Genomic DNA, 18020 nt, shown 5'->3' with positions numbered 1-18020 from the left:
GAAAAACGTGCTAATTTGGCAAAGATCTTAAATTCGATTCTTCGGGATACAATGACGAAAGGAGTTTTTGCATCGCTTTACAACATTTTAAATGAAAAATTCCTAAGCCTTTCCCAGATATAGTACCGAGGCCCATTAGCTCAGTTGGTTAGAGCGTCGTGCTAATAACGCGAAGGTCGTGGGTTCGATCCCCCCATGGGCCAGGAGCGATTCACCTTTTATGCTATCTCACTAGTTGAAACATTTCCTAATGTAGTTTCACATTCGGGTTTATAGTATTTAGCAGAAAAACGTGCTAATTTGGCAAAGATCTTAAATTCGATTCTTCGGGATACAATGACGAAAGGAGTTTTTGCATCGCTTTACAACATTTTTAATGAAAAATTCCTAAGCCTTTCCCAGAGGGAGGACCGAGGCCCATTAGCTCAGTTGGTTAGAGCGTCGTGCTAATAACGCGAAGGTCGTGGGTTCGATACCCCCATGGGCCAGGAGCGATTCACCTTTTATGCTATCTCACTAGTTGAAACATTTCCTAATGTTGTTTCACATTCGGGTTTATAGTATTTAGCAGAAAAACGTGCTAATTTGGCAAAGATCTTAAATTCCATTCTTCGGGATACAATGACGAAAAGAGTTTTTGCATCGCTTTACAACATTTTTAATGAAAAATTCCTAAGCCTTTCCCAGAGGGAGGACCGAGGCCCATTAGCTCAGTTGGTTAGAGCGTCGTGCTAATAACACGAAGGTCGTGGGTTCGATCCCCCCATGGGCCAGGAGCGATTCACCTTTTATGCTATCTCACTAGTTGAAACATTTCCTAATGTAGTTTCACATTCGGGTTTATAGTATTTAGCAGAAAAACGTGCTAATTTGGCAAAGATCTTTAATTCGATTCTTCGGGATACAATGACGAAAGGAGTTTTTGCATCGCTTTACAACATTTTTAATGAAAAATTCCTAAGCCTTTCCCAGAGGGAGTACCGAGGCCCATTAGCTCAGTTGGTTAGAGCGTCGTGCTAATAACGCGAAGGTCGTGGGTTCGATCCCCCCATGGGCCAGGAGCGATTCACCTTTTATGCTATCTCACTAGTTGAAACATTTCCTAATGTAGTTTCACATTCGAGTTTATAGTATTTAGCAGAAAAACGTGCTAATTTAGCTAAGATCTTAAATTCGATTCTTCGGGATACAATGACGAAAGGAGTTTTTGCATCGCTTTACAACATTTTTAATGAAAAATTCCTAAGCCTTTCCCAGAAGGAGTACCGAGGCCCATTAGCTCAGTTGGTTAGAGCGTCGTGCTAATAACGCGAAGGTCGTGGGTTCGATCCCCCCATGGGCCAGGAGCGATTCACCTTTTATGCTATCTCACTAGTTGAAACATTTCCTAATGTAGTTTCACATTCGGGTTTATAGTATTTAGCAGAAAAACGTGCTAATTTGGCAAAGATCTGAAATTCGATTCTTCGGGATACAATGACGAAAGGAGTTTTTGCATCGCTTTACAACATTTTTAATGAAAAATTCCTAAGCCTTTCCCAGAGGGAGTACCGAGGCATATTAGCTCAGTTGGTTAGAGCGTCGTGCTAATAACGCGAAGGTCGTGGGTTCGATCCCCCCATGGGCCAATAGCGATTCACCTGTTATGCTATCTCACTAGTTGAAACATTTCCTAATGTAGTTTCACATTCGGGTTTATAGTATTTAGCAGAAAAACGTGGTAATTTGGCAAAGATCTTAAATTCGATTCTTCGGGATACAATGACGAAAGGAGTTTCTGCATCGCTTTACAACATTTTTAATGAAAAATTCCTAAGCCATTCCCAGAGGGAGTGCCGAGGCCCATTAGCTCAGTTGGTTAGAGCGTCGTGCTAATAACGCGAAGGTCGTGGGTTCGATCCCCCCATGGGCCAGGAGCGATTCACATTTTATGCTATCTCACTAGTTGAAACATTTCCTAATGTAGTTTCACATTCGGGTTTATAGTATTTAGCAGAAAAACGTGCTAATTTGGCAAAGATCTTAAATTCGATTCTTCGGGATACAATGACGAAAGGAGTTTTTGCATCGCTTTACAACATTTTTAAAGAAAAATTCCTAAGCCTTTCCCAGAGGGAGTGCCGAGGCCCATTAGCTCAGTTGGTTAGAGCGTCGTGCTAATAACGCGAAGGTCGTGGGTTCGATCCCCCCATGGGCCAGGAGCGATTCACCTTTTATGCTATCTCACTAGTTGAAACATTTCCTAATGTAGTTTCACATTCGGGTTTATAGTATTTAGCAGAAAAACGTGCTAATTTGGCAAAGATCTTAAATTCGATTCTTCGGGATACAATGACGAAAGGAGTTTTTGCATCGCTTTACAACATTTTTAATGAAAAATTCCTAAGCCTTTCCCAGAGATAGTACCGAGGCCCATTAGCTCAGTTGGTTAGAGCGTCGTGCTAATAACGCGAAGGTCGTGGGTTCGATCCCCCCATGGGCCAGGAGCGATTCACCTGTAATGCTATCTCACTAGTTGAAACATTTCCTAATGTAGTTTCACATTCGGGTTTATAGTATTTAGCAGAAAAACGTGCTAATTTGGCAAAGATCTTAAATTCGATTCTTCGGGATACAATGACGAAAGGAGTTTTTGCATCGCTTTACAACATTTTTAAAGAAAAATTCCTAAGCCTTTCCAAGAGGGAGTGCCGAGGCCCATTAGCTCAGTTGGTTAGAGCGTCGTGCTAATAACGCGAAGGTCGTGGGTTCGATCCCCCCATGGGCCAGGAGCGATTCACCTTTTACGCTATCTCACTAGTTGAAACATTTCCTAATGTAGTTTCACATTCGGGTTCATAGTATTTAGCAGAAAAACGTGCTAATTTGTCAAAGATCTTAAATTCGATTCTTCGGGATACAATGACGAAAGGAGTTTTTGCATCGCTTTACAACATTTTTAATGAAAAATTCCTAAGCCTTCCCCAGAGGGAGTACCGAGGCCCATTAGCTCAGTTGGTTAGAGCGTCGTGCTAATAACGCGAAGGTCGTGGGTTCGATCCCCCCATGGGCCAGGAGCGATTCACCTTTTATGCTATCTCACTAGTTGAAACATTTCCTAATGTAGTTTCACATTCGGGTTTATAGTATTTAGCAGAAAAACGTGCAAATTTGGCAAAGATCTTAAATTCGATTCTTCGGGATACAATGACGAAAGGAGTTTTTGCATCGCTTTACAACATTTTTAATGAAAAATTCCTAAGCCTTTCCCAGAGGGAGTGCCGAGGCCCATTAGCTCAGTTGGTTAGAGCGTCGTGCTAATAACGCGAAGGTCGTGGGTTCGATCCCCCCATGGGCCAGGAGCGATTCACCTTTTATGCTATCTCACTAGTTGAAACATTTCCTAATGTAGTTTCACATTCGGGATTATAGTATTTAGCAGAAAAATGTGCTAATTTGGCAAAGATCTTAAATTCGATTCTTCGGGATACAATGTCGAAAGGAGTGTTTGCATCGCTTTACAACATTTTTAATAAAAAATTCCTAAGCCTTTCCCAGAGGGAGTACCGAGGCCCATTAGCTCAGTTGGTTAGAGCGTCGTGCTAATAACGCGAAGGTCGTGGGTTCGATCCCCCCATGGGCCAGGAGCGATTCACCTTTTATGCTATCTCACTAGTTGAAACATTTCCTAATGTAGTTTCACATTCGGGTTAATAGTATTTAGCAGAAAAACGTGCTAATTTGGCAAAGATCTTAAATTCGATTCTTCGGGATACAATGACGAAAGGAGTTTTTGCATCGCTTTACAACATTTTTAATGAAAAATTCCTAAGCCTTTCCCAGAGGGAGTACCGAGGCCCATTAGCTCAGTTGGTTAGAGCGTCGTGCTAATAACGCGAAGGTCGTGGGTTCGATCCCCCCCATGGGCCAGGAGCGATTCACCTGTTATGCTATCTCACTAGTTGAAACATTTCCTAATGTAGTTTCACATTCGGGTTTATAGTATTTAGCAGAAAAACGTGCTAATTTGGCAAAGATCTTAAATTTGATTCTTCGGGATACAATGACGAAAGGAGTTTTTGCATCGCTTTACAACATTTTAAATGAAAAATTCCTAAGCCTTTCCCAGAGATAGTACCGAGGCCCATTAGCTCAGTTGGTTAGAGCGTCGTGCTAATAACGCGAAGGTCGTGGGTTCGATCCCCCCATGGGCCAGGAGCGATTCACCTTTTATGCTATCTCACTAGTTGAAACATTTCCTAATGTAGTTTCACATTCGGGTTTATAGTATTTATCAGAAAAACGTGCAAATTTGGCAAAGATCTTAAATTCGATTCTTCGGGATACAATGACGAAAGGAGTTTTTGCATCGCTTTACAACATTTTTAATGAAAAATTCCTAAGCCTTTCCCAGAGGGAGTACCGAGGCCCATTAGCTCAGTTGGTTAGAGCGTCGTGCTAATAACGCGAAGGTCGTGGGTTCGGTCCCCCCATGGGCCAGGAGCGATTCACCTTTTATGCTATCTCACTAGTTGAAACATTTCCTAATGTAGTTTCACATTCGGGTTTATAGTATTTAGCAGAAAAAGGTGCTAATTTGGCAAAGATCTTAAATTCGATTCTTCGGGATACAATGACGAAAGGAGTTTTTGCATCGCTTTACAACATTTTTAATGAAAAATTCCTAAGCCTTTCCCAGAGGGAGTGCCGAGGCCCATTAGCTCAGTTGGTTAGAGCGTCGTGCTAATAACGCGAAGGTCGTGGGTTCGATCCCCCCATGGGCCAGGAGCGATTCACCTTTTATGCTATCTCACTAGTTGAAACATTTCCTAATGTAGTTTCACATTCGGGATTATAGTATTTAGCAGAAAAATGTGCTAATTTGGCAAAGATCTTAAATTCGATTCTTCGGGATACAATGTCGAAATCAGTGTTTGCATCGCTTTACAACATTTTTAATGAAAAATTCCTATGCCTTTCCCAGAGGGAGTACCGAGGCCCATTAGCTCAGTTGGTTAGAGCGTCGTGCTAATAACGCGAAGGTCGTGGGTTCGATCCCCCCATGGGCCAGGAGCGATTCACCTTTTATGCTATCTCACTAGTTGAAACATTTCCTAATGTAGTTTCACATTCGGGTTTATAGTATTTAGCAGAAAAACGTGCTAATTTGGCAAAGATCTTAAATTCGATTCTTCGGGATACAATGACGAAAGGAGTTTTTGCATCGCTTTACAACATTTTTAAAGAAAAATTCCTAAGCCTTTCCCAGAGGGAGTGCCGAGGCCCATTAGCTCAGTTGGTTAGAGCGTCGTGCTAATAACGCGAAGGTCGTGGGTTCGATCCCCCCATGGGCCAGGAGCGATTCACCTTTTACGCTATCTCACTAGTTGAAACATTTCCTAATGTAGTTTCACATTCGGGTTTATAGTATTTAGCAGAAAAACGTGCTAATTTGGCAAAGATCTTAAATTCGATTCTTCGGGATACAATGACGAAAGGAGTTTTTGCATCGCTTTACAACATTTTAAATGAAAAATTCCTAAGCCTTTCCCAGAGATAGTACCGAGGCCCATTAGCTCAGTTGGTTAGAGCGTCGTGCTAATAACGCGAAGGTCGTGGGTTCGATCCCCCCATGGGCCAGGAGCGATTCACCTTTTATGCTATCTCACTAGTTGAAACATTTCCTAATGTAGTTTCACATTCGGGTTTATAGTATTTATCAGAAAAACGTGCAAATTTGGCAAAGATCTTAAATTCGATTCTTCGGGATACAATGACGAAAGGAGTTTTTGCATCGCTTTACAACATTTTTAATGAAAAATACCTAAGCCTTTCCCAGAGGGAGTACCGAGGCCCATTAGCTCAGTTGGTTAGAGCGTCGTGCTAATAACGCGAAGGTCGTGGGTTCGATCCCCCCATGGGCCAGGAGCGATTCACCTTTTATGCTATCTCACTAGTTGAAACATTTCCTAATGTAGTTTCACATTCGGGTTTATAGTATTTAGCAGAAAAAGGTGCTAATTTGGCAAAGATCTTAAATTCGATTCTTCGGGATACAATGACGAAAGGAGTTTTTGCATCGCTTTACAACATTTTTAATGAAAAATTCCTAAGCCTTTCCCAGAGGGAGTGCCGAGGCCCATTAGCTCAGTTGGTTAGAGCGTCGTGCTAATAACGCGAAGGTCGTGGGTTCGATCCCCCCATGGGCCAGGAGCGATTCACCTTTTATGCTATCTCACTAGTTGAAACATTTCCTAATGTAGTTTCACATTCGGGATTATAGTATTTAGCAGAAAAATGTGCTAATTTGGCAAAGATCTTAAATTCGATTCTTCGGGATACAATGTCGAAAAGAGTGTTTGCATCGCTTTACAACATTTTTAATGAAAAATTCCTAAGCCTTTCCCAGAGGGAGTACCGAGGCCCATTAGCTCAGTTGGTTAGAGCGTCGTGCTAATAACGCGAAGGTCGTGGGTTCGATCCCCCCATGGGCCAGGAGCGATTCACCTTTTATGCTATCTCACTAGTTGAAACATTTCCTAATGTAGTTTCACATTCGGGTTTATAGTATTTAGCAGAAAAACGTGCTAATTTGGCAAAGATCTTAAATTCGATTCTTCGGGATACAATGACGAAAGGAGTTTTTGCATCGCTTTACAACATTTTTAATGAAAAATTCCTAAGCCTTTCCCAGAGGGAGTACCGAGGCCCATTAGCTCAGTTGGTTAGAGCGTCGTGCTAATAACGCGAAGGTCGTGGGTTCGATCCCCCCATGGGCCAGGAGCGATTCACCTTTTATGCTATCTCACTAGTTGAAACATTTCCTAATGTAGTTTCACATTCGGGTTTATAGTATTTAGCAGAAAAACGTGCTAATTTGGCAAAGATCTTAAATTCGATTCTTCGGGATACAATGACGAAAGGAGTTTTTGCATCGCTTTACAACATTTTTAATGAAAAATTCCTAAGCCTTTCCCAGAGGGAGTACCGAGGCCCATTAGCTCAGTTGGTTAGAGCGTCGTGCTAATAACGCGAAGGTCGTGGGTTCGATCCCCCCATGGTCCAGGAGCGAGTCACCTTTTATGCTATCTCACTAGTTGAAACATTTCCTAATGTAGTTTCACATTCGGGTGTATAGTATTTAGCAGAAAAACGTGCTAATTTGGCAAAGATCTTAAATTCGATTCTTCGGGATACAATGACGAAAGGAGTTTCTGCATCGCTTTACAACATTTTTAATGAAAAATTCCTAAGCCTTTCCCAGAGGGAGTACCGAGGCCCATTAGCTCAGTTGGTTAGAGCGTCGTGCTAATAACGCGAAGGTCGTGGGTTCGATCCCCCCATGGGCCAGGAGCGATTCACCTTTTATGCTATCTCACTAGTTGAAACATTTCCTAATGTAGTTTCACATTCGGGTTTATAGTATTTAGCAGAAAAATGTGCTAATTTGGCAAAGATCTTAAATTCGATTCTTCGTGATACAATGACGAAAAGAGTTTTTGCATCGCTTTACAACATTTTTAATGAAAAATTCCTAAGCCTTTCCCAGAATGAGTACCGAGGCCCATTATCTCATTTGGTTAGAGCGTCGTGCTAATAACGCGAAGGTCGTGGGTTCGATCCCCCCATGGGCCAGGAGCGATTCCCCTTTTATGCTATCTCACTAGTTGAAACGTTTCCTAATGTAGTTTCACATTCGGGTTTATAGTATTTAGCAGAAAAACGTGCTAATTTGGCAAAGATCTTAAATTCGATTCTTCGGGATACAATGACGAAAGGAGTTTTTGCATCGCTTTACAACATTTTTAATGAAAAATTCCTAAGCCTTTCCCAGAGGGAGTGCCGAGGCCCATTAGCTCAGTTGGTTAGAGCGTCGTGCTAATAACGCGAAGGTCGTGGGTTCGATCCCCCCATGGGCCAGGAGCGATTCACCTTTTATGCTATCTCACTAGTTGAAACATTTCCTAATGTAGTTTCACATTCGGGTTTATAGTATTTAGCAGAAAAACGTGCTAATTTGGCAAAGATCTGAAATTCGATTCTTCGGGATACAATGACGAAAGGAGTTTTTGCATCGCTTTACAACATTTTTAATGAAAAATTCCTAAGCCTTTCCCAGAGGGAGTGCCGAGGCCCATTAGCTCAGTTGGTTAGAGCGTCGTGCTAATAACGCGAAGGTCGTGGGTTCGATCCCCCCATGGGCCAGGAGCGATTCACCTTTTATGCTATCTCACTAGTTGAAACATTTCCTAATGTAGTTTCACATTCGGGTTTATAGTATTTAGCAGAAAAACGTGCTAATTTGGCAAAGATCTGAAATTCGATTCTTCGGGATACAATGACGAAAGGAGGTTTTGCATCGCTTTACAACATTTTTAATGAAAAATTCCGAAGCCTTTCCCAGAGGGAGTGCCGAGGCCCATTACCTCAGTTGGTTAGAGCGTCGTGCTAATAACGCGAAGGTCGTGGGTTCGATCCCCCCTTGGGCCAGGAGCGATTCACCTTTTATGCTATCTCACTAGTTGAAACATTTCCTAATGTAGTTTCACATTCGGGATTATAGTATTTAGCAGAAAAATGTGCTAATTTGGCAAAGATCTTAAATTCGATTCTTCGGGATACAATGACGAAAGGAGTGTTTGCATCGCTTTACAACATTTTTAATGAAAAATTCCTAAGCCTTTCCCAGAGGGAGTACCGAGGCCCATTAGCTCAGTTGGTTAGAGCGTCGTGCTAATAACGCGAAGGTCGTGGGTTCGATCCCCCCATGGGCCAGGAGCGATTCACCTTTTATGCTATCTCACTAGTTGAAACATTTCCTAATGTAGTTTCACATTCGGGTTTATAGTATTTAGCAGAAAAACGTCCTAATTTGGCAAAGATCTTAAATTCGATTCTTCGGGATACAATGACGAAAGGAGTTTTTGCATCGCTTTACAACATTTTTAATGAAAAATTCCTAAGCCTTTCCCAGAGGGAGTACCGAGGCCCATTAGCTCAGTTGGTTAGAGCGTCGTGCTAATAACGCGAAGGTCGTGGGTTCGATCCCCCCATGGGCCAGGAGCGATTCACCTTTTATGCTATCTCACTAGTTGAAACATTTCCTAATGTAGTTTCACATTCGGGATTATAGTATTTAGCAGAAAAATGTGCTAATTTAGCAAAGATCTTAAACTCGATTCTTCGGGATACAATGACGAAAGGAGTGTTTGCGTCGCTTTACAACATTTTTAATGAAAAATTCCTAAGCCTTTCCCAGAGGGAGTACCGAGGCCCATTAGCTCAGTTGGTTAGAGCGTCGTGCTAATAACGCGAAGGTCGTGGGTTCGATCCCCCCATGGGCCAGGAGCGATTCACCTTTTATGCTATCTTACTAGTTGAAACATTTCCTAATGTAGTTTCACATTCGGGTTTATAGTATTTAGCAGAAAAACGTGCTAATTTGGCAAAGATCTTAAATTCGATTCTTCGGGATACAATGACGAAAGGAGTTTTTGCATCGCTTTACAACATTTTTAATGAAAAATTCCTAAGCCTTTCCCAGAGGGGGTACCGAGGCCCATTAGCTCAGTTGGTTAGAGCGTCGTGCTAATAACGCGAAGGTCGTGGGTTCGATCCCCCCGTGGGCCAGGAGCGATTCACCTTTTATGCTATCTCACTAGTTGAAACATTTCCTAATGTAGTTTCACATTCGGGTTTATAGTATTTAGCAGAAAAACGTGCTAATTTGGCAAAGATCTTAAATTCGATTCTTCGGGATACAATGACGAAAGGAGTTTTTGCATCGCTTTACAACATTTTTAATGAAAAATTCCTAAGCCTTTCCCAGAGGGAGTACCGAGGCCCATTAGCTTAGTTGGTTAGAGCGTCGTGCTAATAACGCGAAGGTCGTGGGTTCGATCCCCCCATGGTCCAGGAGCGAGTCACCTTTTATGCTATCTCACTAGTTGAAACATTTCCTAATGTAGTTTCACATTCGGGATTATAGTATTTAGCAGAAAAACGTGCTAATTTGGCAAAGATCTTAAATTCGATTCTTCGGGATACAATGACGAAAGGAGTTTTTGCATCGCTTTACAACATTTTTAATGAAAAATTCCTAAGCCTTTCCCAGAGGGAGTACCGAGGCCCATTAGCTCAGTTGGTTAGAGCGTCGTGCTAATAACACGAAGGTCGTGGGTTTGATCCCCCCATGGGCCAGGAGCGATTCACCTTTTATGCTATCTCACTAGTTGAAACATTTCCTAATGTAGTTTCACATTCGGGTTTATAGTATTTAGCAGAAAAATGTGCTAATTTGGCAAAGATCTTAAATTCGATTCTTCGTGATACAATGATGAAAGGAATTTTTGCATCGCTTTACAACATTTTTAATGAAAAATTCCTAAGCCATTCCCAGAGGGAGTACCGAGGCCCATTATCTCAGTTGGTTAGAGCGTCGTGCTAATAACGCGAAGGTCGTGGGTTCGATCGCCCCATGGGCCAGGAGCGATTCACCTTTTATGCTATCTCACTAGTTGAAACATTTCCTAATGTAGTTTCACATTCGGGTTTATAGTATTTAGCAGAGAAACGTGCTAATTTGGCAAAGATCTTAAATTCGATTCTTCGGGATACAATGACGAAAGGAGTTTTTGCATCGCTTTACAACATTTTTAATGAAAAATTCCTAAGCCTTTCCCAGAGGGAGTACCGAGGCCCATTAGCTCAGTTGGTTAGAGCGTCGTGCTAATAACGCGAAGGTCGTGGGTTCGATCCCCCCATGGGCCAGGAGCGATTCACCTTTTATGCTATCTCACTAGTTGAAACATTTCCTAATGTAGTTTCACATTCGGGTTTATAGTATTTAGCAGAAAAACGTGCTAATTTGGCAAAGATCTTAAATTCGATTCTTCGGGATACAATGACGAAAGGAGTTTTTGCATCGCTTTACAACATTTTTAATGAAAAATTCCTAAGCCTTTCCCAGAGGGAGTGCCGAGGCCCATTAGCTCAGTTGGTTAGAGCGTCGTGCTAATAACGCGAAGGTCGTGGGTTCGATCCCCCCATGGGCCAGGAGCGATTCACCTTTTATGCTATCTCACTAGTTGAAACATTTCCTAATGTAGTTTCACATTCGGGTTTATAGTATTTAGCAGAAAAACGTGCAAATTTGGCAAAGATCTGAAATTCGATTCTTCGGGATACAATGACGAAAGGAGGCTTTGCATCGCTTTACAACATTTTTAATGAAAAATTCCTAAGCCTTTCCCAGAGGGAGTGCCGAGGCCCATTAGCTCAGTTGGTTAGAGCGTCGTGCTAATAACGCGAAGGTCGTGGGTTCGATCCCCCCATGGGCCAGGAGCGATTCACCTTTTATGCTATCTCACTAGTTGAAACATTTCCTAATGTAGTTTCACATTCGGGTTTATAGTATTTAGCAGAAAAACGTGCTAATTTGGCAAAGATCTGAAATTCGATTCTTCGGGATACAATGACGAAAGGAGGTTTTGCATCGCTTTACAACATTTTTAATGAAAAATTCCTAAGCCTTTCCCAGAGGGAGTGCCGAGGCCCATTACCTCAGTTGGTTAGAGCGTCGTGCTAATAACGCGAAGGTCGTGGGTTCGATCCCCCTTGGGCCAGGAGCGATTCACATTTTAAGCTATCTCACTAGTTGAAACATTTCCTAATGTAGTTTCACATTCGGGTTTATAGTATTTAGCAGAAAAACGTGCTAATTTGGCAAAGATCTTAAATTCGATTCTTCGGGATACAATGACGAAAGGAGTTTTTGCATCGCTTTACAACATTTTTAATGAAAAATTGCTTAGCCTTTCCTAGAGGGAGTACCGAGGCCCATTAGCTCAGTTGGTTAGAGCGTCGTGCTAATAACGCGAAGGTCGTGGGTTCGATCCCCCCATGGGCCAGGAGGGATTCACCTTTTATGCTATCTCACTAGTTGAAACATTTCCTAACGTAGTTTCACATTCGGGTTTATAGTATTTAGCAGAAAAATGTGCTAATTTGGCAAAGATCTTAAATTCGATTCTTCGTGATACAATGACGAAAGGAGTTTTTGCATCGCTTTACAACATTTTTAATGAAAAATTCCTAAGCCTTTCCCAGAGGGAGTACCGAGGCCCATTATCTCAGTTGGTTAGAGCGTCGTGCTAATAACGCGAAGGTCGTGGGTTCGATCCCCCCATGGGCCAGGAGCGATTCACCTTTAACGCTATCTCACTAGTTGAAACATTTCCTAATGTAGTTTCACATTCGGGTTTATAGTATTTAGCAGAAAAACGTGCTAATTTGGCAAAGATCTTAAATTCGATTCTTCGGGATACAATGACGAAAGGAGTTTTTGCATCGCTTTACAACATTTTTAATGAAAAATTGCTTAGCCTTTCCCAGAGGGAGTACCGAGGCCCATTAGCTCAGTTGGTTAGAGCGTCGTGCTAATAACGCGAAGGTCGTGGGTTCGATTCCTCCCATGGGCCAGGAGGGATTCACCTTTTATGCTATCTCACTAGTTGAAACATTTCCTAACGTAGTTTCACATTCGGGTTTATAGTATTTAGCAGAAAAATGTGCTAATTTGGCAAAGATCTTAAATTCGATTCTTCGTGATACAATGACGAAAGGAGTTTTTGCATCGCTTTACAACATTTTTAATGAAAAATTCCTAAGCATTTCCCAGGGGGAGTACCGAGGCCCATTAGCTCAGTTGGTTAGAGCGTCGTGCTAATAACGCGAAGGTCGTGGGTTCGATCCCCCCATGGGCCAGGAGCGATTCACCTTTTACGCTATCTCACTAGTTGAAACATTTCCTAATGTAGTTTCACATTCGGGTTTATAGTATTTAGCAGAAAAACGTGCTAATTTGGCAAAGATCTTAAATTCGATTCTTCGGGATACAATGACGAAAGGAGTTTTTGCATCGCTTTACAACATTTTTAATGAAAAATTCCTAAGCCTTTCCCAGAGGGAGTGCCGAGGCCCATTAGCTCTGTTGGTTAGAGCGTCGTGCTAATAACGCGAAGGTCGTGGGTTCGAACCCCCCATGGTCCAGGAGCGAGTCACCTTTTATGCTATCTCACTAGTTGAAACATTTCCTAATGTAGTTTCACATTCGGGTTTATAGTATTTAGCAGAAAAACGTGCTAATTTGGCAAAGATCTGAAATTCGATTCTTCGGGATACAATGACGAAAGGAGGTTTTGCATCGCTTTACAACATTTTTAATGAAAAATTCCTAAGCCTTTCCCAGAGGGAGTGCCGAGGCCCATTAGCTCAGTTGGTTAGAGCGTCGTGCTAATAACGCGAAGGTCGTGGGTTCGATCCCCCCATGGGCCAGGAGCGATTCACCTTTTATGCTATCTCACTAGTTGAAACATTTCCTAATGTAGTTTCACATTCGGGTTTATAGTATTTAGCAGAAAAACGTGCTAATTTGGCAAAGATCTGAAATTCGATTCTTCGGGATACAATGACGAAAGGAGGTTTTGCATCGCTTTACAACATTTTTAATGAAAAATTCCTAAGCCTTTCCCAGAGGGAGTGCCGAGGCCCATTACCTCAGTTGGTTAGAGCGTCGTGCTAATAACGCGAAGGTCGTGGGTTCGATCCCCCCTTGGGCCAGGAACGATTCACATTTTATGCTATCTCACTAGTTGAAACATTTCCTAATGTAGTTTCACATTCGGGTTTATAGTATTTAGCAGAAAAACGTGCTAATTTGGCAAAGATCTTAAATTCGATTCTTCGGGATACAATGACGAAAGGAGTTTTTGCATCGCTTTACAACATTTTTAATGAAAAATTCCTTAGTCTTTCGCAGAGGGAGTACCGAGGCCCATTAGCTCAGTTGGTTAGAGCGTCGTGCTAATAACGCGAAGGTCGTGGGTTCGATCCCCCCATGGGCCAGGAGCGATTCACCTTTTATGCTATCTCACTAGTTGAAACATTTCCTAACGTAGTTTCACTTTCGGGTTTATAGTATTTAGCAGAAAAATGTGCTAATTTGGCAAAGATCTTAAATTCGATTCTTCGTGATACAATGACGAAAGGAGTTTTTGCATCGCTTTACAACATTTTTAATGAAAAATTCCTAAGCCTTTCCCAGAGGGAGCACCGAGGCCCATTATCTCAGTCGGTTAGAGCGTCGTGCTAATAACGCGAAGGTCGTGGGTTCGATCCCCCCATGGGCCAGGAGCGATTCACCTTTTATGCTATCTCACTAGTTGAAACATTTCCTAATGTAGTTTCACATTCGGGTTTATAGTATTTAGCAGAAAAACGTGCAAATTTGGCAAAGATCTTAAATTCGTTTCTTCGGGATACAATGACGAAAGGAGTTTTTGCATCGCTTTACAACATTTTTAATGAAAAATTCCTAAGCCTTTCCCAGAGGGAGTACCGAGGCCCTTTAGCTCAGTTGGTTAGAGCGTCGTGCTAATAACGCGAAGGTCGTGGGTTCGATCCCCCCATGTGCCTGGAGCGATTCACCTTTTATGCTATCTCACTAGTTGAAACATTTCCTAATGTAGTTTCACATTCGGGTTTATAGTATTTAGCAGAAAAACGTGCTAATTTGGCAAAGATCTTAAATTTGATTCTTCGGGATACAATGACGAAAGGAGTTTTTGCATCGCTTTACAACATTTTTAATGAAAAATTCCTAAGCCTTTCCCAGAGGGAGTACCGATGCCCATTAGCTCAGTTGGTTAGAGCGTCGTGCTAATAACGCGAAGGTCGTGGGTTCGATCCGCCCATGGGCCAGGAGCGATTCACCTTTTATGCTATCTCACTAGTTGAAACATTTCCTAATGTAGTTTCACATTCGGGTTTATAGTATTTAGCAGAAAAACGTGCCAATTTGGCAAAGATCTTAAATTCGATTCTTCGGGATACAATGACGAAAGGAGTTTTTGCATCGCTTTACAACATTTTTAATGAAAAATTCCTAAGCCTTTCCCAGAGGGAGTACCGAGGCCCATTAGCTCAGTTGGTTAGAGCGTCGTGCTAATTACGCGAAGGTCGTGGGTTCGATCCCCCCATGGGCCAGGAGCGATTCACTTTTTATGCTATCTCACTAGTTGAAACATTTCCTAATGTAGTTTCACATTCGGGTTTATAGTATTTAGCAAAAAAACGTGCTAATTTGGCAAAGATCTTAAATTCGATACTTCGGGATTCAATGACGAAAAGAGTTTTTGCATCGCTTTACAACATTTTTAATGAAAAATTCCTAAGCCTTTCCCAGAGGGAGTACCGAGGCCCATTAGCTCAGTTGGTTAGAGCGTCGTGCTAATAACGCGAAGGTCGTGGGTTTGATCCCCCCATGGGCCAGGAGCGATTCACCTTTTATGCTATCTCACAAGTTGAAACATTTCCTAATGTAGTTTCACATTCGGGTTTATAGTATTTAGCAGAAAAACGTGCTAATTTGGCAAAGATCTTAAATTCGATTCTTCGGGATACAATGACGAAAGGAGTTTTTGCATCGCTTTACAACATTTTTAATGAAAAATTCCTAAGCCTTTCCCAGAGGGAGTACCGAGGCCCGATAGCTCAGTTGGTTAGAGCATCGTGCTAATTACGCGAAGTTCGTGGGTTCGATCCCCCCATGGGCCAGGAGCGATTCACCTTTTATGCTATCTCACTAGTTGAAACATTTCCTAATGTAGTTTCGCATTCGGGTTTATAGTATTTAGCAGAAAAACGTGCTAATTTGGCAAAGATCTTAAATTCGATACTTCGGGATACAATGACGAAAAGAGTTTCTGCATCGCTTTACAACATTTTTAATGAAAAATTCCTAAGCCTTTCCCAGAGGGAGTACCGAGGCCCATTAGCTCAGTTGGTTAGAGCATCGTGCTAATTACGCGAAGTTCGTGGGTTCGATCCCCCCATGGGCCAGGAGCGATTCACCTTTTATGCTATCTCACTAGTTGAAACATTTCCTAATGTAGTTTCACATTCGGGTTTATAGTATTTAGCAGAAAAACGTGCTAATTTGGCAAAGATCTTAAATTCGATTCTTCGGGATACAATGACGAAAGGAGTTTTTGCATCGCTTTACAACATTTTTAATGAAAAATTCCTAAGCCTTTCCCAGAGGGAGTACCGAGGCCCATTAGCTCAGTTGGTTAGAGCATCGTGCTAATTACGCGAAGTTCGTGGGTTCGATCCCCCCATGGGCCAGGAGCGATTCACTTTTTATGCTATCTCACAAGTTGAAACATTTCCTAATGTAGTTTCACATTCGGGTTTATAGTATTTAGCAGAAAAGCGTGCTAATTCGCAAAAATCTTAAATTCGATTCTTCGGGATACAATGACGAAAAGAGTTTCTGCATCGCTTAACAACATTTTTAATGAAAAATTCCTAAGCCTTTCCCAGAGGGAGTACCGAGGCCCATTAGCTCAGTTGGTTAGAGCGTCGTGCTAATAACGCGAAGGTCGTGGGTTCGATCCCCCCATGGGCCAGAAGCGATTCACTTTTTATGCTATCTCACTAGTTGAAACATTTCCTAATGTAGTTTCACATTCGGGTTTATAGTATTTAGCAGAAAAACGTGCTAATTTGGCAAAGATCTTAAATTCGATTCTTCGGGATACAATGACGAAAGGAGTTTTTGCATCGCTTTACAACATTTGTAATGAAAAATTCCTAAGCCTTTCCCAGAGAGAGTACTGAGGCCCATTAGCTCAGTTGGTTAGAGCGTCGTGCTAATAACGCGAAGTGTCGTGGGTTCGGTCCCCAAATAGGCCAGGAGCGATTCACCTTTTATGCTATCTCACTAGTTGAAACATTTCCTAATGTAGTTTCACATTCGGGTTTATAGTATTTAGCTGAAAAACGTGCTAATTTGGCAAAGATCTTATATTCGATTCTTCGGGATACAATGACGAAAGGAGTTTTTGCATCGCTTTACAACATTTTTAATGAAAAATTCCTACGCCTTTCCCAGAGGGAGTACCGATGCCCATTAGCTCAGTTGGTTAGAGCGTCGTGCTAATAACGCGAAGGTCGTGGGTTCGATCCGCCCATAGGCCAGGAGCGATTCACCTTTTATGCTATCTCACTAGTTGAAACATTTCCTAATGTAGTTTCACATTCGGGTTTATAGTATTTAGCAGAAAAACGTGCTAATTTGGCAAAGATCTTAAATTCGATTCTTCGGGATACAATGACGAAAGGAGTTTTTGCATCGCTTTACAACATTTTTAATGAAAAATTCCTAAGCCTTTCCCAGAGGGAGTACCGAGGCCCATTAGCTCAGTTGGTTAGAGCGTCGTGCTAATTACACGAAGGTCGTGGGTTCGATCCCCCCATGGGCCAGGAGCGATTCACTTTTTATGCTATCTCACTAGTTGAAACATTTCCTAATGTAGTTTCACATTAAGGTTTATAGTATTTAGCAGAAAAACGTGCTAATTTGGCAAAGATCTTAAATTCGATACTTCGGGATACAATGACGAAAAGAGTTTCTGCATCGCTTTACAACATTTTTAATGACAAATTCCTAAGCCTTTCCCAGAGGGAGTACCGAGGCCCATTAGCTCAGTTGGTTAGAGCGTCGTGCTAATAACGCGAAGGTCGTGGGTTCGATCCCCCCATGGGCCAGGAGCGATTCACCTTTTATGCTATCTCACAAGTTGAAACATTTCCTAATGTAGTTTCACATTCGGGTTTATAGTATTTAGCAGAAAAACGTGCTAATTTGGCAAAAATCTTAAATTCGATTCTTCGGGATACAATGACGAAAAGAGTTTCTGCATCGCTTTACAACATTTTTAATGAAAAATTCCTAAGCCTTTTCCAGAGGGAGTACCGAGGCCCATTAGCTCAGTTGGTTAGAGCGTCGTGCTAATAACGCGAAGGTCGTGGGTTCGATCCCCCCATGGGCCAGGAGCGATTCACCTTTTATGCTATCTCACAAGTTGAAACATTTCCTAATGTAGTTTCACATTCGGGTTTATAGTATTTAGCAGAAAAACGTGCTAATTTGGCAAAAATCTTAAATTCGATTCTTCGGGATACAATGACGAAAAGAG

The 18020-nt window shown here is 41.9% G+C and overlaps 63 non-coding genes across 63 annotated transcripts; all 63 read left to right on the top strand.

Moving 5' to 3' along the window:
• Positions 1-129: 129 nt before the first annotated feature.
• Trnai-aau (transfer RNA isoleucine (anticodon AAU)) lies at positions 130-203 on the top strand. Its single transcript has one exon. It is a non-coding gene; the product is annotated as a tRNA-Ile (tRNA).
• A 211-nt stretch (positions 204-414) lies between these two features.
• Positions 415-488, top strand: Trnai-aau (transfer RNA isoleucine (anticodon AAU)). Its single transcript has one exon. It is a non-coding gene; the product is annotated as a tRNA-Ile (tRNA).
• A 211-nt stretch (positions 489-699) lies between these two features.
• On the top strand, positions 700-773 carry Trnai-aau (transfer RNA isoleucine (anticodon AAU)). Its single transcript has one exon. It is a non-coding gene; the product is annotated as a tRNA-Ile (tRNA).
• Positions 774-984: 211 nt separating this feature from the next.
• Positions 985-1058, top strand: Trnai-aau (transfer RNA isoleucine (anticodon AAU)). Its single transcript has one exon. It is a non-coding gene; the product is annotated as a tRNA-Ile (tRNA).
• A 211-nt stretch (positions 1059-1269) lies between these two features.
• Positions 1270-1343, top strand: Trnai-aau (transfer RNA isoleucine (anticodon AAU)). The gene has a single exon. It is a non-coding gene; the product is annotated as a tRNA-Ile (tRNA).
• Positions 1344-1554: 211 nt separating this feature from the next.
• Positions 1555-1628, top strand: Trnai-aau (transfer RNA isoleucine (anticodon AAU)). The gene has a single exon. It is a non-coding gene; the product is annotated as a tRNA-Ile (tRNA).
• Positions 1629-1839: 211 nt separating this feature from the next.
• Positions 1840-1913, top strand: Trnai-aau (transfer RNA isoleucine (anticodon AAU)). Its single transcript has one exon. It is a non-coding gene; the product is annotated as a tRNA-Ile (tRNA).
• Positions 1914-2124: 211 nt separating this feature from the next.
• Positions 2125-2198, top strand: Trnai-aau (transfer RNA isoleucine (anticodon AAU)). Its single transcript has one exon. It is a non-coding gene; the product is annotated as a tRNA-Ile (tRNA).
• A 211-nt stretch (positions 2199-2409) lies between these two features.
• On the top strand, positions 2410-2483 carry Trnai-aau (transfer RNA isoleucine (anticodon AAU)). The gene has a single exon. It is a non-coding gene; the product is annotated as a tRNA-Ile (tRNA).
• A 211-nt stretch (positions 2484-2694) lies between these two features.
• On the top strand, positions 2695-2768 carry Trnai-aau (transfer RNA isoleucine (anticodon AAU)). The gene has a single exon. It is a non-coding gene; the product is annotated as a tRNA-Ile (tRNA).
• A 211-nt stretch (positions 2769-2979) lies between these two features.
• Positions 2980-3053, top strand: Trnai-aau (transfer RNA isoleucine (anticodon AAU)). Its single transcript has one exon. It is a non-coding gene; the product is annotated as a tRNA-Ile (tRNA).
• A 211-nt stretch (positions 3054-3264) lies between these two features.
• On the top strand, positions 3265-3338 carry Trnai-aau (transfer RNA isoleucine (anticodon AAU)). The gene has a single exon. It is a non-coding gene; the product is annotated as a tRNA-Ile (tRNA).
• Positions 3339-3549: 211 nt separating this feature from the next.
• Trnai-aau (transfer RNA isoleucine (anticodon AAU)) lies at positions 3550-3623 on the top strand. Its single transcript has one exon. It is a non-coding gene; the product is annotated as a tRNA-Ile (tRNA).
• A 211-nt stretch (positions 3624-3834) lies between these two features.
• Positions 3835-3909, top strand: Trnai-aau (transfer RNA isoleucine (anticodon AAU)). The gene has a single exon. It is a non-coding gene; the product is annotated as a tRNA-Ile (tRNA).
• A 211-nt stretch (positions 3910-4120) lies between these two features.
• On the top strand, positions 4121-4194 carry Trnai-aau (transfer RNA isoleucine (anticodon AAU)). The gene has a single exon. It is a non-coding gene; the product is annotated as a tRNA-Ile (tRNA).
• Positions 4195-4405: 211 nt separating this feature from the next.
• Trnai-aau (transfer RNA isoleucine (anticodon AAU)) lies at positions 4406-4479 on the top strand. Its single transcript has one exon. It is a non-coding gene; the product is annotated as a tRNA-Ile (tRNA).
• Positions 4480-4690: 211 nt separating this feature from the next.
• Trnai-aau (transfer RNA isoleucine (anticodon AAU)) lies at positions 4691-4764 on the top strand. The gene has a single exon. It is a non-coding gene; the product is annotated as a tRNA-Ile (tRNA).
• Positions 4765-4975: 211 nt separating this feature from the next.
• Trnai-aau (transfer RNA isoleucine (anticodon AAU)) lies at positions 4976-5049 on the top strand. The gene has a single exon. It is a non-coding gene; the product is annotated as a tRNA-Ile (tRNA).
• A 211-nt stretch (positions 5050-5260) lies between these two features.
• Positions 5261-5334, top strand: Trnai-aau (transfer RNA isoleucine (anticodon AAU)). Its single transcript has one exon. It is a non-coding gene; the product is annotated as a tRNA-Ile (tRNA).
• A 211-nt stretch (positions 5335-5545) lies between these two features.
• On the top strand, positions 5546-5619 carry Trnai-aau (transfer RNA isoleucine (anticodon AAU)). The gene has a single exon. It is a non-coding gene; the product is annotated as a tRNA-Ile (tRNA).
• Positions 5620-5830: 211 nt separating this feature from the next.
• Positions 5831-5904, top strand: Trnai-aau (transfer RNA isoleucine (anticodon AAU)). The gene has a single exon. It is a non-coding gene; the product is annotated as a tRNA-Ile (tRNA).
• A 211-nt stretch (positions 5905-6115) lies between these two features.
• On the top strand, positions 6116-6189 carry Trnai-aau (transfer RNA isoleucine (anticodon AAU)). Its single transcript has one exon. It is a non-coding gene; the product is annotated as a tRNA-Ile (tRNA).
• A 211-nt stretch (positions 6190-6400) lies between these two features.
• Trnai-aau (transfer RNA isoleucine (anticodon AAU)) lies at positions 6401-6474 on the top strand. Its single transcript has one exon. It is a non-coding gene; the product is annotated as a tRNA-Ile (tRNA).
• Positions 6475-6685: 211 nt separating this feature from the next.
• Positions 6686-6759, top strand: Trnai-aau (transfer RNA isoleucine (anticodon AAU)). The gene has a single exon. It is a non-coding gene; the product is annotated as a tRNA-Ile (tRNA).
• Positions 6760-6970: 211 nt separating this feature from the next.
• Positions 6971-7044, top strand: Trnai-aau (transfer RNA isoleucine (anticodon AAU)). The gene has a single exon. It is a non-coding gene; the product is annotated as a tRNA-Ile (tRNA).
• A 211-nt stretch (positions 7045-7255) lies between these two features.
• Positions 7256-7329, top strand: Trnai-aau (transfer RNA isoleucine (anticodon AAU)). The gene has a single exon. It is a non-coding gene; the product is annotated as a tRNA-Ile (tRNA).
• A 211-nt stretch (positions 7330-7540) lies between these two features.
• On the top strand, positions 7541-7614 carry Trnai-aau (transfer RNA isoleucine (anticodon AAU)). Its single transcript has one exon. It is a non-coding gene; the product is annotated as a tRNA-Ile (tRNA).
• A 211-nt stretch (positions 7615-7825) lies between these two features.
• Positions 7826-7899, top strand: Trnai-aau (transfer RNA isoleucine (anticodon AAU)). The gene has a single exon. It is a non-coding gene; the product is annotated as a tRNA-Ile (tRNA).
• A 211-nt stretch (positions 7900-8110) lies between these two features.
• On the top strand, positions 8111-8184 carry Trnai-aau (transfer RNA isoleucine (anticodon AAU)). The gene has a single exon. It is a non-coding gene; the product is annotated as a tRNA-Ile (tRNA).
• Positions 8185-8395: 211 nt separating this feature from the next.
• Trnai-aau (transfer RNA isoleucine (anticodon AAU)) lies at positions 8396-8469 on the top strand. The gene has a single exon. It is a non-coding gene; the product is annotated as a tRNA-Ile (tRNA).
• A 211-nt stretch (positions 8470-8680) lies between these two features.
• Positions 8681-8754, top strand: Trnai-aau (transfer RNA isoleucine (anticodon AAU)). Its single transcript has one exon. It is a non-coding gene; the product is annotated as a tRNA-Ile (tRNA).
• Positions 8755-8965: 211 nt separating this feature from the next.
• Positions 8966-9039, top strand: Trnai-aau (transfer RNA isoleucine (anticodon AAU)). Its single transcript has one exon. It is a non-coding gene; the product is annotated as a tRNA-Ile (tRNA).
• Positions 9040-9250: 211 nt separating this feature from the next.
• Trnai-aau (transfer RNA isoleucine (anticodon AAU)) lies at positions 9251-9324 on the top strand. The gene has a single exon. It is a non-coding gene; the product is annotated as a tRNA-Ile (tRNA).
• Positions 9325-9535: 211 nt separating this feature from the next.
• On the top strand, positions 9536-9609 carry Trnai-aau (transfer RNA isoleucine (anticodon AAU)). Its single transcript has one exon. It is a non-coding gene; the product is annotated as a tRNA-Ile (tRNA).
• Positions 9610-9820: 211 nt separating this feature from the next.
• Positions 9821-9894, top strand: Trnai-aau (transfer RNA isoleucine (anticodon AAU)). Its single transcript has one exon. It is a non-coding gene; the product is annotated as a tRNA-Ile (tRNA).
• A 211-nt stretch (positions 9895-10105) lies between these two features.
• On the top strand, positions 10106-10179 carry Trnai-aau (transfer RNA isoleucine (anticodon AAU)). The gene has a single exon. It is a non-coding gene; the product is annotated as a tRNA-Ile (tRNA).
• A 211-nt stretch (positions 10180-10390) lies between these two features.
• On the top strand, positions 10391-10464 carry Trnai-aau (transfer RNA isoleucine (anticodon AAU)). Its single transcript has one exon. It is a non-coding gene; the product is annotated as a tRNA-Ile (tRNA).
• Positions 10465-10675: 211 nt separating this feature from the next.
• Positions 10676-10749, top strand: Trnai-aau (transfer RNA isoleucine (anticodon AAU)). Its single transcript has one exon. It is a non-coding gene; the product is annotated as a tRNA-Ile (tRNA).
• A 211-nt stretch (positions 10750-10960) lies between these two features.
• On the top strand, positions 10961-11034 carry Trnai-aau (transfer RNA isoleucine (anticodon AAU)). Its single transcript has one exon. It is a non-coding gene; the product is annotated as a tRNA-Ile (tRNA).
• Positions 11035-11245: 211 nt separating this feature from the next.
• Trnai-aau (transfer RNA isoleucine (anticodon AAU)) lies at positions 11246-11319 on the top strand. Its single transcript has one exon. It is a non-coding gene; the product is annotated as a tRNA-Ile (tRNA).
• A 211-nt stretch (positions 11320-11530) lies between these two features.
• Trnai-aau (transfer RNA isoleucine (anticodon AAU)) lies at positions 11531-11603 on the top strand. Its single transcript has one exon. It is a non-coding gene; the product is annotated as a tRNA-Ile (tRNA).
• Positions 11604-11814: 211 nt separating this feature from the next.
• On the top strand, positions 11815-11888 carry Trnai-aau (transfer RNA isoleucine (anticodon AAU)). Its single transcript has one exon. It is a non-coding gene; the product is annotated as a tRNA-Ile (tRNA).
• A 211-nt stretch (positions 11889-12099) lies between these two features.
• Positions 12100-12173, top strand: Trnai-aau (transfer RNA isoleucine (anticodon AAU)). The gene has a single exon. It is a non-coding gene; the product is annotated as a tRNA-Ile (tRNA).
• Positions 12174-12384: 211 nt separating this feature from the next.
• Trnai-aau (transfer RNA isoleucine (anticodon AAU)) lies at positions 12385-12459 on the top strand. Its single transcript has one exon. It is a non-coding gene; the product is annotated as a tRNA-Ile (tRNA).
• A 211-nt stretch (positions 12460-12670) lies between these two features.
• Trnai-aau (transfer RNA isoleucine (anticodon AAU)) lies at positions 12671-12744 on the top strand. The gene has a single exon. It is a non-coding gene; the product is annotated as a tRNA-Ile (tRNA).
• A 211-nt stretch (positions 12745-12955) lies between these two features.
• Positions 12956-13029, top strand: Trnai-aau (transfer RNA isoleucine (anticodon AAU)). Its single transcript has one exon. It is a non-coding gene; the product is annotated as a tRNA-Ile (tRNA).
• A 211-nt stretch (positions 13030-13240) lies between these two features.
• Positions 13241-13314, top strand: Trnai-aau (transfer RNA isoleucine (anticodon AAU)). The gene has a single exon. It is a non-coding gene; the product is annotated as a tRNA-Ile (tRNA).
• Positions 13315-13525: 211 nt separating this feature from the next.
• Positions 13526-13599, top strand: Trnai-aau (transfer RNA isoleucine (anticodon AAU)). Its single transcript has one exon. It is a non-coding gene; the product is annotated as a tRNA-Ile (tRNA).
• Positions 13600-13810: 211 nt separating this feature from the next.
• On the top strand, positions 13811-13884 carry Trnai-aau (transfer RNA isoleucine (anticodon AAU)). The gene has a single exon. It is a non-coding gene; the product is annotated as a tRNA-Ile (tRNA).
• A 211-nt stretch (positions 13885-14095) lies between these two features.
• Positions 14096-14169, top strand: Trnai-aau (transfer RNA isoleucine (anticodon AAU)). Its single transcript has one exon. It is a non-coding gene; the product is annotated as a tRNA-Ile (tRNA).
• A 211-nt stretch (positions 14170-14380) lies between these two features.
• On the top strand, positions 14381-14454 carry Trnai-aau (transfer RNA isoleucine (anticodon AAU)). Its single transcript has one exon. It is a non-coding gene; the product is annotated as a tRNA-Ile (tRNA).
• Positions 14455-14665: 211 nt separating this feature from the next.
• Positions 14666-14739, top strand: Trnai-aau (transfer RNA isoleucine (anticodon AAU)). Its single transcript has one exon. It is a non-coding gene; the product is annotated as a tRNA-Ile (tRNA).
• Positions 14740-14950: 211 nt separating this feature from the next.
• On the top strand, positions 14951-15024 carry Trnai-aau (transfer RNA isoleucine (anticodon AAU)). Its single transcript has one exon. It is a non-coding gene; the product is annotated as a tRNA-Ile (tRNA).
• A 211-nt stretch (positions 15025-15235) lies between these two features.
• Positions 15236-15309, top strand: Trnai-aau (transfer RNA isoleucine (anticodon AAU)). The gene has a single exon. It is a non-coding gene; the product is annotated as a tRNA-Ile (tRNA).
• Positions 15310-15520: 211 nt separating this feature from the next.
• Positions 15521-15594, top strand: Trnai-aau (transfer RNA isoleucine (anticodon AAU)). Its single transcript has one exon. It is a non-coding gene; the product is annotated as a tRNA-Ile (tRNA).
• A 211-nt stretch (positions 15595-15805) lies between these two features.
• Trnai-aau (transfer RNA isoleucine (anticodon AAU)) lies at positions 15806-15879 on the top strand. Its single transcript has one exon. It is a non-coding gene; the product is annotated as a tRNA-Ile (tRNA).
• A 211-nt stretch (positions 15880-16090) lies between these two features.
• Positions 16091-16164, top strand: Trnai-aau (transfer RNA isoleucine (anticodon AAU)). The gene has a single exon. It is a non-coding gene; the product is annotated as a tRNA-Ile (tRNA).
• A 210-nt stretch (positions 16165-16374) lies between these two features.
• Positions 16375-16448, top strand: Trnai-aau (transfer RNA isoleucine (anticodon AAU)). The gene has a single exon. It is a non-coding gene; the product is annotated as a tRNA-Ile (tRNA).
• A 211-nt stretch (positions 16449-16659) lies between these two features.
• On the top strand, positions 16660-16734 carry Trnai-aau (transfer RNA isoleucine (anticodon AAU)). Its single transcript has one exon. It is a non-coding gene; the product is annotated as a tRNA-Ile (tRNA).
• A 211-nt stretch (positions 16735-16945) lies between these two features.
• Positions 16946-17019, top strand: Trnai-aau (transfer RNA isoleucine (anticodon AAU)). The gene has a single exon. It is a non-coding gene; the product is annotated as a tRNA-Ile (tRNA).
• Positions 17020-17230: 211 nt separating this feature from the next.
• Positions 17231-17304, top strand: Trnai-aau (transfer RNA isoleucine (anticodon AAU)). Its single transcript has one exon. It is a non-coding gene; the product is annotated as a tRNA-Ile (tRNA).
• A 211-nt stretch (positions 17305-17515) lies between these two features.
• Positions 17516-17589, top strand: Trnai-aau (transfer RNA isoleucine (anticodon AAU)). Its single transcript has one exon. It is a non-coding gene; the product is annotated as a tRNA-Ile (tRNA).
• Positions 17590-17800: 211 nt separating this feature from the next.
• Trnai-aau (transfer RNA isoleucine (anticodon AAU)) lies at positions 17801-17874 on the top strand. Its single transcript has one exon. It is a non-coding gene; the product is annotated as a tRNA-Ile (tRNA).
• Positions 17875-18020: the final 146 nt, after the last annotated feature.

The sequence above is a fragment of the Argiope bruennichi genome, chromosome 10 (genome assembly GCF_947563725.1).
Source record: "Argiope bruennichi chromosome 10, qqArgBrue1.1, whole genome shotgun sequence".
In the NCBI taxonomy this organism is placed as follows: Eukaryota; Metazoa; Arthropoda; class Arachnida; order Araneae; family Araneidae; genus Argiope; species Argiope bruennichi.
Note: the sequence above shows the minus strand (reverse complement) of the source record. Positions and strands in the feature narration are given on the sequence as shown.